The sequence below is a fragment of the Henckelia pumila genome, chromosome 1 (assembly GCF_033568475.1).
Source record: "Henckelia pumila isolate YLH828 chromosome 1, ASM3356847v2, whole genome shotgun sequence".
NCBI lineage: Eukaryota > Viridiplantae > Streptophyta > Magnoliopsida > Lamiales > Gesneriaceae > Henckelia > Henckelia pumila.
Window position 1 is genome coordinate 119,430,497 of NC_133120.1, and position 15,365 is coordinate 119,445,861.

The window sequence follows — 15,365 nt, forward strand, 5'->3', positions numbered from 1 at the left end:
GTAATTTAAAAATTCACAGACTGGATTTTACCGAGCAGAGGGGAGAAGGGGGCGGCCACTTCAGAGAAAAATAATTAGGGTTTTCGAAAATTTGTGACCTGTTGTGTGTAATTTCTGTACTGCAATAACTTATTTATAATGTAGGCCACTAACAGCTTAGGGCCCATTAGTCATAAGTTCAAGCCCGACAAGCAAAGCCCGCATGTTCAGAAATTAATATAAAATTCATCATGACTCCGATTGATAAACCGATTTCACCAATGTGTACAGAAACCATTTCTGCACCTTTTAAAGTCAAGATAAATTTTTCTGAATCCGAAGTGATTTCCAAAAATGCCCATCCCTATGTCATTTTAGGAAATCTTACTCCTCTACTCATAATTAAGAAGTCCAACTTCTTTGTTCATTAAATTTAACTCTTTAAATTTAACTATCTCAACGGGGATTAAAAATCCATTACTCTGTGTGACCCTCAATGGTTCAGGGATACAGCTAGCCGTGGGCTCACAACTCCTTGTGACTCGGAACAACAATTTCCAACTTGCCCATCGAATCATGGTAAGAGCGCCTAGCAACATCGCCCCATGATTCCCTAGGTATCACTGATAATGCCTGCAAGAACCAATAGATTTTGGTTAGCGTATAGTACGGTCCCTTCATCCATATATCCCGATCGAATCAACAACCATTGGTAAATCGAGAGTCGTTCGAGATTCGATAACTATGCAATACATCTTGAAGATCAAATAGTGACATCGCATGTGCTACTAAGAAACCATTTTTTAAACCACATTATGTACTCTGGCCAGAGATTCGTCACACTAATATCTCCTCAGATCGCATAGGATATCCACACTCGCAAGTATGTGGTGAATCCTTGACAAAAAAGCATCGACTCCTATATGTGTTGTAACTGTACCCAATCCCGACACCTGATGACCCCAATAGAGTCGGTAAACAAGTCAAAGCACAGTACTAGCATATAGAGTCTCAATGATGTTTCAAGTAGTAAGGACTAATGGTGTACAACCAAAACCGCGGACTTTATCCACTCGATAAGTGATAACCACTTGGAAAGTCCGGATAGGGTAGTTCGATCATTCATCGTATGAATATCCATTTGCATGCTTCGAACATCTCTATGTTCCCTACCAATGAAACGTGGTACTCTGCATCGCAAATGCTAGTCTCAAACTCGAGCGATCCTTATCCTTATTATCGGACGGCTCAATCGACTAGGAACAGTTTAGAATATACAGTGATTATAAGATGTGTTTCATGATAGACATCCCCATGTTCTACCACATCTTACATACACTATAGTATATTCAAGGTCTTTATCAAAACAACAATAGTATATCACAATATAACAATATGAAGAAAGATAAAGTCATTGCCATTAATAAAAGTGTAAATTATATTAAACAAAAGATTGTTTATACAAAGAGTCATCAAAGCCCTTAGCCACAAGTTGGCTCACCGGGCACCCACTCTTTCAATCTCCCACTTGCCCTATAGCCAACTAGTCATACTACGTAGACCCATTGCTTCGCGATGTTTGTCAAATAATGGTCCTGGAAAGGGCTTAGTAAGTGGATCAGCGATATTGTCTGCAGAGGCCACTCTTTCGACAGTGATGTCTCCTCTTTCCACAATCTCCCGGATGATGTGGTATTTCCTCAGTACGTGTTTGGATCTTTGATGAGACCTTGGTTCCTTTGCCTGAGCAACGGCACCCGTGTTGTCACAGTACACCGGGACTGGACCAACAATTTCAGGAATGACGCCCAACTCTTGGACGAAATTCCTCATCCAAACGGCCTCTTTAGAAGCAGCTGATGCTGCAATGTATTCTGCCTCAGTGGTGAAATCCGCTGTGGTGTCCTGCTTGGAACTCTTCCAAGAGACAGCACCGCCATTGAGCATGAACACAAATCCAGAGGTTGACTTCGAGTCATCCACGTCACTTTGGAAGCTAGAGTCGGTATAGCCTTCCAATTTTAGTTCTCTTCCTCCATATACCATGAACATATTCTTAGTCCTTCGTAAGTACTTAAGAATGTCCTTCACGGCTTTCCAATGCATTTGACCGGGATTAGCTTGATATCTGCTCGTGACACTCAGAGCAAATGCTACATCCGGTCTGGTAGATATCATCCCATACATGATACTACCTATGGCTGACGCATATGGTACATGTGTCATTTTCTCTATCTCTTCATCAGTCTTGGGACACATAGACTTGGATAGAGAAACTCCATGACACATGGGTAGATGTCCTCTCTTGGACCCATCCATTGAAAACCGTTTCAATATGGTGTCGATGTAGGTTGATTGAGTGAGTCCTATCATTCTCTTAGATCTATCTCTATAGATCTGTATCCCTAGAATATAGGATGCCTCACCCAAATTCTTCATCGAGAATCTACCTGATAACCATATCTTTGTTGACTGCAACATCCCTACATCATTCCCAATGAGTAGGATGTCATCAACATAAAGTACTAAGAATGTCACAGCATCCTTAACTACTTTCTTGTACACGCATGGTTCCTCCGGGTTCTTGATGAAACCAAAATCCTTTATTGTTTCATCAAATTTCTGGTTCCAACTTCTTGATGCTTGTTTTAGACCATAAATTGATCTCTGAAGCTTGCATACCTTATGCTCGCTTCCCATGGATGTGTACCCCTCAAGCTGCTTCATATAAATTTCTTCCTTAATGTCTCCATTAAGAAAAGCATTCTTCACATCCATTTGTCATATCTCATAGTCATACCAAGCAGCTATGGCAATAAGGATTCTTATGGACTTGAACATTGCAACTGGTGAAAAGGTTTCATCATAGTCAACTCCTTGTCTTTGAGTATAACCTTTCGCCACCAATCGCGCCTTGTAGGTCAATACCTTACCATCAGGCCCAAGCTTTCTCTTGTAGATCCATTTACACCCTATTGGAACAATTCCATCGGGAGGATCTACTAAAGACCAAACTTGGTTTGTATGCATCGAATTTTTTTCCGACTGCATAGCTTCAAGCCATAAATTTGAATCCGCATCAGAAATTGCTTCCTTGAAGTTTCTTGGATCACATCCAACATCGGGTTCATCTTGATCCCCTTCAAGAAGAAGACCATATCGAATAGGAGGTCTAGAAGTTCTCTCGGATCTTCTAGGTACAGGCGTGTCTATCAATGGTTCCTGAGGTGTAGGATCGTTATTTTGTATTTCGGGTTCTTCTCGAATTTCTTCGAGTTCCATCATCTCGCCTTTCTTATCCAATAAGAACTCCTTCTCCAAGAAGGTGGCATTCCTTGAAACAAACACCTTTGTTTCAGCAGGATAATAGAAATAATATCCGATTGAATTCTTCGGATACCCTACAAAATAACATAAGGTGGATCGACTATCCAACTTATCTCCCACTGTCTGCTTCACGTAAGCAGGACATCCCCAAATCCTCAAGTACGAATACTTAGGAGCTTTGCCATTCCATAACTCGTATGGTGTTTTGTCCACTGCTTTAGTGTGGACGTTGTTCAACAACAATACCGCCGTTTCAAGTGCATAGCCCCAAAACGAAGGTGGAAGCTCAGTGAAGCTCATCATGGACCGAACCATGTCCAACAAAGTTCGATTACGACGCTCCGATACACCATTAAGCTGTGGTGTCATAGGAGGAGTCCATTGAGAGAGAATCCCATTCTCTTTCAGATAGTCCAAAAACTCAGTACTTAAGTATTCTCCACCTCGATCCAATCGAAGTGCTTTAATACTTTTACCTAGCTTGTTTTCTACTTCAGCCTTGAATTCTTTGAACTTTTCAAATGCTTCAGACTTATATTTCATTAAATATAAATACCCATATCTAGAATAATCATCAGTAAAGGTAATGAAGTAGGTGTGGCCATATTGAGTACCAACTCTAAATGGACCACAAACATCTGTATGGATCAAATCCAACAGATTTTGACTACGCTCAGGTTTCCCCTTAAAAGGAGATTTAGTCATTTTTCCTTTCAGGCAGGATTCACAAGTAGGTAGAGAGTTAATATCAGACATATCAAACATGCCCTCTCCCACTAGCTTGTTCATCCTCCTTGAGGAAATATGACCTAGTCTAGCGTGCCAAAGGTTTGCCGGGTTTTGACTATCGATTTTCCTTTGTTTGTTGTTGCCGGTTTATCAACATAATTTATTGGAACGTCTTTTAGTTTTAAGTTATATAGATCGTTTTCAAGTTGTCCATTTCCAATCAAACATTCATTCTTGTAAATATTGCAAATCTCATTTACAAAATTGCAAGAATAACCATCTCTATCAAGCATAGAAACAGAAATAATGTTTTTAATCAAATCCGGAACAAATAAAACATCTCTCAAAAGTAACTTAAAACCGTTCTGCAAAATTAAATAAATATCTCCCACAGCTTTAGCTTCAACTCTGGAACCATTTCCGAGCCTCAGCTGGGTCTCACCCATTCTAAGCCTGCGACTTCTTGTCATCACCTGCAAATAATTACAAATGTGAGATCCACATCCGGTATCCAATACCCAAGAAGTAGTATTAAGTGAAACATTTATTTCAATATAGAACATACCCTTCGCAGTTCGCAACTGCTCTAGATATTCCTTGCAGTTACGCTTCCAATGACCGGGCTTCTTGCAGTAATGCCAAACATCCTTGGATTTTTCCATGTTTGAAGCCTTTGTCTTGTACTTCTTCTCGGGTTCGATTTTCTTGGGTGGGGCAGAACGTTTCTTACCCTTTGTACTTAGCCCCTTCTTAGCAGAAGAAGAGGAGCCCACCAAGAAAGCCGGTTTATCCTTCTTTAATGTGGATTCATATGTCACAAGCATATTGATCATCTCTTCAAGGGAGGCCTCTATCTTGTTCATATTGAAATTTACCACAAATCCGTCAAACGAAGAAGGAAGAGATAGAAGTAGTAAGTCCACGTTGAGTTCATGCTCCAACACCAAATCAAGGGTTACCAACTTCTGTATGAGCCAAATCACTCGTACCCCATGATCACGGACCGAAGTCCCTTCACGCATGCGACACGTCATTAGCTCCTTTACAGTAGCGAACCTTTCAGCCCTTGATTGAGCCCCAAAAAGTTCCTTGAGTTGTACGTGAATGTCAGCAGCATTCACGGTGTCCTCAAATCGCCTCTGGAGTTCATCAGACATCGAGGCTTGCATATAGCATTTGGCCTTGATATCATGGTCCCACCATGTATCAAGTTTGGCTAACTCTTCCGGACTTACGTCAGCTGGTGCTTCCTTCGGAGGAGATTTTTCTAACACGTAGAGCATCTTCTCCGAAGTCAAGACAATCTTCAACTTACGGAACCATTCCGTATAGTTTGCGCCAGTCAATTTATTTTGTTCGAGGATCGAGAAAAGTGGATTACGCGAATTCATCTTTATGAAATACTGAAAAGAAACAGACAAATATCAGTGATTGTTTAAGTAATTTACTAAGACATAAAATAGGCGAAATTTATTTTATGAATCTCACTCCCACTATTTTAACGATTTCATTACCCTCTATTGAAAACGGGAAACTGTTTTCCTTAGTGAGAACATGGAGTCCAATTGACAAACTATGGTCCCGAATAATATCAGCCAACCATAATTTTCAAAAGGTAGAGCCCAATTGCTTCCAAAGAAACCTCCACGTTTTTACCTCATGTCCAATAAGGGCCCAATAATATGACGCCGTTTATTGTGACATGTCAAGATGACCCATCAATATTAAGTTGTGATGGACGGTCGCCATGTGGATCCCCCAATAATATGAGCCGATCCCATGGGAGTTCCACCCAACTTACAACATGTGTCGATCCAATGTACAGCTTTCCGACGAACGGGCCCCCCCAATAATATGAGCCGGACCGTATCCGCGGGTAGCATCTCATACATTGATCGTTGATGGAAGGTAGGAACATTTAAACAAATTTAAATTTCCTTTATTTATCTTGATATCAATTTTAAATCATATTTAAAATGAGGGATTTTAATTTTGAAAATTTGTCTCATCATTTTTAAAATTTTGTATGCTTGCCGGATTCACACAATTTTGTCTAAACATGCATACAACTATAATATCACATATTATATAGGATGATCGATTCCATTTCTAATCGACCCGTGGTTGCCAATCACGAGTCTTAGTCCAATCCTAGGTAATATGCAGTATGCAATGCAATCCTATTACATTGTGCTTCCAATTTACATTTCTTCTGTCTTTATTGTCTGCTGGGCCCACCACCGTCTTCAAATCTTCATCTCCCACTAAATCTAATGTATTTACAATAAATAACAATGACAAGTAGGGGATACATTTTTAAGGGGTGGGAACGGGCCATAAACCAAGCCCACTTTTATTACATATGACAATTCATATTGGGCCATAAACCAGGCCCATTAATAAATCCAACAACAATAAAAACAAATGTAAATTCCTAACATACACCTACAAAATTGGTCATGGCAATCGATCATCCTTATCCAATAACATTTAATTCAAAATTAATTTATTGGATAACATGCAATGACAATTTAAATTTAAAAGGATAAAATCATATTTCATATATAAAATCTTATTTTACATACAAAATCATATTTTATCTTTTTATCAAATAAAATCATATTTTATCTATAAAATCCAATTTTATACATAAAATCATATTTTACTCAATTTATCCATAAGATCATATCTTATCATCAATTGTACCAAAAATAATTAATTTCAAAATTCAATTTAACGGATAAAATATTTAAATTTTCCAAAAATTCAAATTTATCCAAAAATCAATTTTAAAATTTTTGGACTCGAACAATTCGATCCGACGCCTAGTGGAACAATCAAAAACAATTTTTGATTGGACCAAAAATAGAATTTAACATATTAAAATTTAATTTTAAAATTAAAAAATAATTTTTTTTTTCGCGGGCCGCCCGGGACATTTCCGGGCTGCTCGCGCCCCAAAAGGGCTCGAGCCGGGCAGCGATCACATTGCTGCCTCGGCGCTGCCCTATCAGATCAATCAGAATTGATACCCGGTGCAGCGGAAGTTTAAAAATTTTATATGGAACGATTCCATAATGGGTATCAAAACTTTTACGATTAAATTTTGTGTGTGTAAAAATTAAATAAAAATTATAAATTTTTACCTCCAATCTCGAATCGAGATTTCGGACACCAACAGATTGCTCTGCTCTTGTTGTATATCCCTGGAACTGATGGACGAACTGTTCTTCAATCAGGTCCACGAATGGATAATTAATCCCTCTGATAGATTGCACCAGAAAATCTATCAGAAGTTTCTACGAAGAGAATTAACAAATTTGATCCGTTAAACCAGACTGTAATTCAAAAATTCACAGACTGGATTTTACCGAGCAGAGGGGAGAAGGGGGCGGCCACTTCAGAGAAAAATAATTAGGGTTTTCGAAAATTTGTGACCTGTTGTGTGTAATTTCTGTACTGCAATAACTTATTTATAATGTAGGCCACTAACAGCTTAGGGCCCATTAGTCATAAGTTCAAGCCCGACAAGCAAAGCCCGCATGTTCAGAAATTAATATAAAATTCATCATGACTCCGATTGATAAACCAATTTCACCAATGTGTACAGAAACCATTTTTGCACCTTTTAAAGTCAAGATAAATTTTTCTGAATCCGAATTCAGTGATTTCCAAAAATGCCCATCCCTATGTCATTTTAGGAAATCTTACTCCTCTACTCATAATTAAGAAGTCCAACTTCTTTGTTCATTAAATTTAACTATTTAAATTTAACTATCTCAACGGGGATTAAAAATCCATTACTCTGTGTGACCCTCAATGGTTCAGGGACACAGCTAGCCGTGGGCTCACAACTCCTTGTGACTCGGAACAACAATTTCCGACTTGCTCATCGAATCATGGTAAGAGCGCCTAGCAACATCGCCCCATGATTCCCTAGGTATCACTGATAGTGCCTGCAAGAACCAATAGATTTTGGTTAGCGTACAGTACGGTCCCTTCATCCATATATCCCGATCGAATCAACAACCATTGGTAAATCGAGAGTCGTTCGAGATTCGATAACTATGCAATACATCTTGAAGATCAAATAGTGACATCGCATGTGCTACTAAGAAACCATTTCTTAAACCACATTATGTACTCTGGCCAGAGATTCGTCACACTAATATCTCCTCAGATCGCATAGGATATCCACACTCGCAAGTATGTGGTGAATCCTTGACAACAAAGCATCGACCCCTATATGTGTTGTAACTGTACCCAATTCCGACACCTGATGACCCCAATAGAGTCGGTAAACGAGTCAAAGCACAGTACTAGCATATAGAGTCTCAATGATGTTTCAAGTAGTAAGGACTAATGGTGTACAACCAAAACCGCGGACTTTATCCACTCGATAAGTGATAACCACTTGGAAAGTCCGGATAGGGTAGTTCGATCATTCATCGTATGAATATCCATTTGCATGCTTCGAACATCTCTATGTTCCCTACCAATGAAACGTGGTACTCTGCATCGCAAATGCTAGTCTCAAACTCGAGCGATCCTTATCCTTATTATCGGACGGCTCAATCGACTAGGAACAGTTTAGAATATACAGTGACTATAAGATGTGTTTCATGATAGACATCCCCATGTTCTACCACATCTTACATACACTATAGTATATTCAAGGTCTTTATCAAAACAACAATAGTATATCACAATATAACAATATGAAGAAAGATAAAGTCATTGCCATTAATAAAAGTGTAAATTATATTAAACAAAAGATTGTTTATACAAAGAGTCATCAAAGCCCTTAGCCACAAGTTGGCTCACCGGGCACCCACTCTTTCAGAATTGGCAAAACTTGATCAATGGTGGGACCATGATGTCAAGGATAAAGGCTATATGCAAGCTTCAATGTCTGATGAACTCCAGAGGCGATTTGAGGATGCCGTGAATGCTGCTGACATACACATGCACCTCAAGGAACTTTTTGGAGCTCAGACAAGGTTGGAGAGGTATGCCACCGTTAAAGAGCTCATGACATGCCACATGCGAGATGGGACTTCGGTCCGTGAGCATGGGGTACACATGATTGGGCTCATTGAAAAGTTGGTAACACTCGATTTGACATTGGAGCATGAACTAAACGCGGACTTGTTACTTCTTTCACTTCCTTCGTCGTTTGACGGATTTGTGGTGAACTTCAATATGAACAAGATAGAGGCCACCCTTGAAGAGATGGTCAATATGCTTGTGTCTTATGAGGCCACATTAAAGAAGGATAAACCAGTACTCTTGGTTGGCTCATCTTCTTACTCCAAAAAGGGGCCAAGTGGAAAGGGTAAGAAATGTTCTGCCCCACCCAAGAAAATTGTACCACAAAAGAAGGCCAAGACAAAAGCTTCAAACGTGAACATATCCGGAGATGTTTGCCATCACTGCAAGAAACCCGATCATTGGAAACGTAACTGCAAGGAATACCTCGAGCAGTTGCGAACTGCAAAGGGTATGTTTTACATTGAAATAAATGTTTTACTTAATACTACTTCTTGGGTATTGGATACCGGATGTGGATCTCACATTGTAGTAACCCAGGTTCCATTTTAAGATACTACTATGTTAAACATGATTAAGGGTTGGTAATTAATCAATTTCGGAGTGTTATTGGACGTCGGAAGAGAATTTGGACTTTTGACTTTGGGCCGGATCGGAAGCTCCGAACCCAGATCGGAAGTTCCGATCCTAGCCACTTCGGAAGCTCATCGGAAGCATAGAGATTGGAAGCTCCGATCCAGGAACAGACGTTCCGATCTTCAGCTGCCAGCAATGTTCGATGACTCAGCCGTGAGTGTTGACAAGTGTTGGACGTAGAGCAGATCGGAAGCTCCGATCAGGTGATCGGAAGTTCCGATCCTGGCGTGTCCTGCATGCACGCAATGAGCTGGATCGGAAGCTCCGATCCTGAAATCGGAAGTTCCGATCCTGGTCGGGAATTTTGCCTATAAATAGGGCTTCGCAGATTCATTTCTGAATTACGAATTCCCCAGTTTCTTTCTTCCGTTATATAGTGTGAGTTATACACTTGAGGGCCCAATCGGTTATAATAGAGGTTCTGGAATAACCAAGGTGTGGTTATAGTCATCTGGAACTAGCGACTCCAAAGGGCTAACTACGGACGAAGGTATGGTCCGGGAATCTATTTAAGTTTTGGGAGTACTTATTAGCTTAGTTAAGGCTTATAGAATTTATGTAGTGATACGTTGAAATTTTGAATATAGGCTTGGAACCTAGGATCCTACTTTACTTGAACTAGCCTAGAGGTACGTACACATTGACTGAGATTGCCAGCGAGTATACATGTTTATATGTTGCATTTATTTGGCATTATTATATGGCATGATGTATGATTTATCTCTTTCTATACTCATATGTCATGTGCATATACACGTTGAGCCTATACCTTGTTATACCTGATTATAGAGCCTCTTAGCTCTATACTCAATAGTCTGACACTGAGAGTACCGCGACGGCGGGGGCATTTATGTCTGTCTACTCTGGTGTACTAGATGTTGGAAAACGGTGTTCAGATCAATCAGAATTGATACCCGGTGCAGCGGAAGTTTTAAAATTTTATATGGAACGATTCCATATCATGGGTATCAAAACTTTACGATTAAATTGTGCGTGTAAAAATTAAATAATAATTTAAATTTTTACCTTGAATCTCGAAACGAGATTATGGACACCAACAGATAACTCTGCTCTTGTTGTATATCCCAGGAACTGATGGACGAACAATTCTTCAATCAGGTCCACGAACAGAAGTTTAATCCCTCTGATAGATTGCACTAGAAAATCTATCAGAAGTTTCTACGAAGAGAATTAACGAATTTGATCCGTTAAACCAGACTGAAAATTCAAAATTCACAGGCTGAATTTTCTGACAGAGAGAGGAGAGGGGCGGCGGCCACTAGAGAGAAAACCCTAGTGTTTTTTCAAAAATTATGCCTTGTATATTGTTTAATTTCTGTACTGCAATAACTTATTTATAATGTGGGCTGTTAACAGCATAGGGCCCATTAGTCATAAGTTCAAGCCTGACAAGCAAAACCCGCATGTTCAGAAATTAATATAAAATTCATCGTGACTCAAATTGATAAACCAATTTCACCAATGTGCACAGAAACCATTTCTGCATCTTTTAAACTCAAGATAAATTTTCTGAATCCGAATTCAGTGATTTCCAAAAATGCTCATCCCTATGTCATTTTAGGAAATTCCACTCCCTTTTAGTTAAGAAGTCCAACTTCTCTTTCATTAAATTTAACTCTTTAAGTTTAACTATCTCAACGGGATTTAGTAATCCATTACTTGTGTGACCCTCAATGGTTCAGGGATACAGCTAGCCGTGGGCTCACAACTCCTTGTGACTCGGAACAACAATTTTCGACTTGCCCAATGAATCATGGTAAGAGCGTCTAGCAACATCGCCCCATGATTCCCTAGGTATCACTGATAGTGCCTGCAAGAACCAGTAGATTTTGGTTAGCGTACAGTACGGTCCCTTCATCCATATATCCCGATCGAATCAACAACCATTGGTGCATCGAGAGTCGTTCGAGATTCGATAACTATGCATTACATCTTGGAGATCAAATAGTGACATCGCATGTGTTACTAGGAAAACCGAGTAACCTAAAACACATCATGTACTCTGGCCAGAGATTCGTCACACTAATATCTCCTCAGATCGCATAGGACATCCACACTCGCAAGTATGTGGTGAATCCTTGACAACAAAGCATCGACTCCTATATGTGTCGTAACTGTACCCAATCTCGACACCTGATGACCCCAATAGAGTCGGTAAACGAGTCAAAGTACAGTACTAGCATATAGAGTCTCAATGATGTTTCAAGTAGTAAGGACTAATGGTCTACAACCAAAACCGAAGACTTTATCCACTCGATAAGTGATAACCACTTGGAAAGTTCGAATAGGGTAGTTCGATCATTCATCATATGAATATCCATTTGCATGCTTTGAACATCTCCATGTCCATTACCAATGAAACGTGGTACTTGGCATCACAAATGCTAGTCTCAATCTCGAGCGATCCTTATCCTTATTTGCGGACGGCTCAATTGACTAGGAACTATTTAAAATATACAGTGACTATAAGATGTATTTCATAATAGTGATCTCTCTTTATTCACTATCTCATCTTACTTACACTATAGTATATTCAAGGTCTTTATCAAAACATCAATAGTATATCACAATATAACAATATGAAGAAAGACAAAGAAAATGTCATTATTGAATGTAAATTATATTAAACAAAGATTGTTTATACATAGAGTCACAAAAGCCCTTAGCCACAAGTTGGCTAACCGGGCACCCACTCTTTCATCTCCCACTTGCCCTAAAGCCAACTAGTCACACTACGCAATCCCATTGCTTTGCGATGTTTGTCAAACAATGGTCCTGGCAAGGGCTTAGTAAGTGGATCAGCGATATTGTCTGTAGAGGCCACTCTCTCGACAGTGATGTCTCCTCTTTCCACAATCTCCCGGATGATGTGGTATTTCCTCAGTACGTGTTTGGATCTTTGATGAGACCTTGGTTCCTTTGCCTGAGCAACGGCACCAGTGTTGTCGCAGTATACCGGAACTGGACCAACAGCTTCAGGAATTACGCCCAACTCTTGGACGAAATTCCTCATCCAAACGGCCTCTTTAGCAGCAGCTGATGCTGCAATGTATTCTGCCTCAGAGGTGGAATCCGCTGTGGTGTCTTGCTTAGAACTCTTCCAAGAGACAGCACCGCCATTGAGCATGAATACAAATCCAGAGGTTGACTTCGAGTCATCCACGTCGCTTTGGAAGCTAGAGTCGATATAGCCTTCCAATTTCAATTCTCTTCCTCCATAAACCATGAATATATTCTTAGTCCTTCTCAATTACTTAAGAATATCCTTCACGGCTTTCCAATGCATTTGACCGGGGTTGGCCTGATATCTGCTCGTGACACTCAGAGCAAAGGCTACATCCGGTCTGGTAGATATCATCCCATACATAATACTACCTATGGCTGACGCATATGGTATGTGTGTCATTTTTTCTATCTCTTCGTCAGTCTTGGGACACATAGACTTGGATAGAGAAACTCCATGACACATAGGTAGATTTCCTCTCTTGGACTCATCCATAGAAAACCTTTTCAATATGGTGTTGATGTAGGTTGCTTGAGTGAGTCCTATCATTCTCTTAGATCTATCTCTATAGATCTGTATCCCTAGAATATAGGATGCCTCACCCAAATCCTTCATCGAGAATCTACCTGATAACCATATCTTTGTTGACTGCAACATCCCTACGTCATTCCCAATGAGTAGGATGTCATCAACATAAAGCACTAATAACGTCACCGCATCCTTAACTACTTTCTTGTACACGCACAGTTCCTCCGGGTTTTTGATGAAACCAAAGTCCTTTATTGTTTCATCAACTTCTTGATGCTTGTTTGAGACCATAAATTGATCTCTGAAGCTTGCATACCTTATGCTCGCTTCCCATGGATGTGAATCCCTCGGGCTGCATCATATAGATTTCTTCCTTAATGTTTTCATTAAGAAATGCAGTCTTCACATCCATTTGCCATATCTCATAGTCATACCATGCTGCTATGGCAATAAGGATTCTTATGGACTTGAACATTGCGACTGGTGAAAAGGTTTCATCATAGTCAACTCCTTGTCTTTGAGTATAACCTTTTGCTACCAATCGTGCCTTGTAGGTAAGTACCTTACCATCAGGCCCAAGTTTTCTCTTGTAGATCCATTTACACCCTATTGGAACAATTTCATCGGGAGGATCTACTAAAGACCAAACTTGGTTTGTATGCATCGAGTCTATTTCTGACTGCATAGCTTCAAGCCATAAATTCGAATTCGTATCAGAAATTGCTTTCTTGAAGTTTCTTGGATCACATCCAATGTCGGGTTCACTTTGATCCCCTTCAAGAAGAAGACCATATCGTATAGGAGGTCTAGAAGTCCTCTCGGATCTTCTAGCAATAGGCATGTCCACTGAAGGTTCTTGAGGTGTGTGATCGTTATTTTGTATCTCGGGTTCTTCTCGAATTTCTTCGAGTTCCATCATCTTGCCTTTCTTATCTAATAAGAACTCCTTCTTCATGAAGGTGGCATTCCTCGAAACAAACACTTTTGTTTCAGTAGGATGATAGAAATAATATCCGATTGAATTCTTTGGATATCCTACAAAATAACATAAGATGGATCGACTATCCAACTTATCTCCCACTATCTGCTTCACGTAAGCAGGACATCTCCAAATCCTTAAGTACGAATACTTAGGAGCTTTGCCATTCCATAACTCGTATGGAGTTTTATCTACTGCTTTAGTGTGGACATTGTTCAACAACAATACCGTCGTTTCAAGCGCATAGCCCCAAAACGAAGGTGGGAGCTTAGTGAAGCTCATCATAGATCGAACCATGTCCAACAAAGTTCGATTGCGACGCTCCGAGACACCATTCAGCTGAGGTGTCATAGGAGGAGTCCACTGAGAGAGAATCTCATTCTCTTTTAGATAGCTCAAAAACTCGATACTTAAGTATTCTCCACCTCGATCCGATCGAAGTGCTTTAATACTTCTACCTTGTTTGTTTTCGACTTCAGCCTTGAATTCTTTGAACTTTTCAAATGATTCAGACTTATATTTCATTAAATATAAATACCCATACCTCGAATAATCATCAGTAAAGGTAATGAAGTAGATGTGACCAAATTTAGTACCGATACTAAATGGTCCGCAAACATCTGTATGGATCAAATCCAACAGATTTTGACTACGCTGAGGCTTCCCTGATTTACTGCTTTAGCACATGCATGTTTTATACGGGACTACATCTTGTGAGATGGGAGTCATTGATAGTTTCCAATGGGAGCTTGTAACTCATCATGGACTTGAGTCAGGTATTGTCAGTTTCCATATGAGCCTTGTGTCCTTTTTTGGATTCGAGTAAGGTTTTGGGGAGGCTCAGCCCCTGGTTTTGTTATCACTAGGAGCGACCACGACGGTGGAGTAGACGCTATAGTTGATAGGGTGAATATACGAGTACCCCCACGGAGTCGCCCTCTAGCAAGGTGCTGTATATTTGGTGGCGTCCTGAGAAGACTGTTTTACCCAGAATTTTAAAGTCATTTGCTTGCTGCATATTATTCTATATATAATTGTTTTCGTATTGAGCGTTGTCGCTCACGCCCTGTGTTTGGTGTTCTTGGGATACCTTGTGGCGGGGCAGGTTTGAGG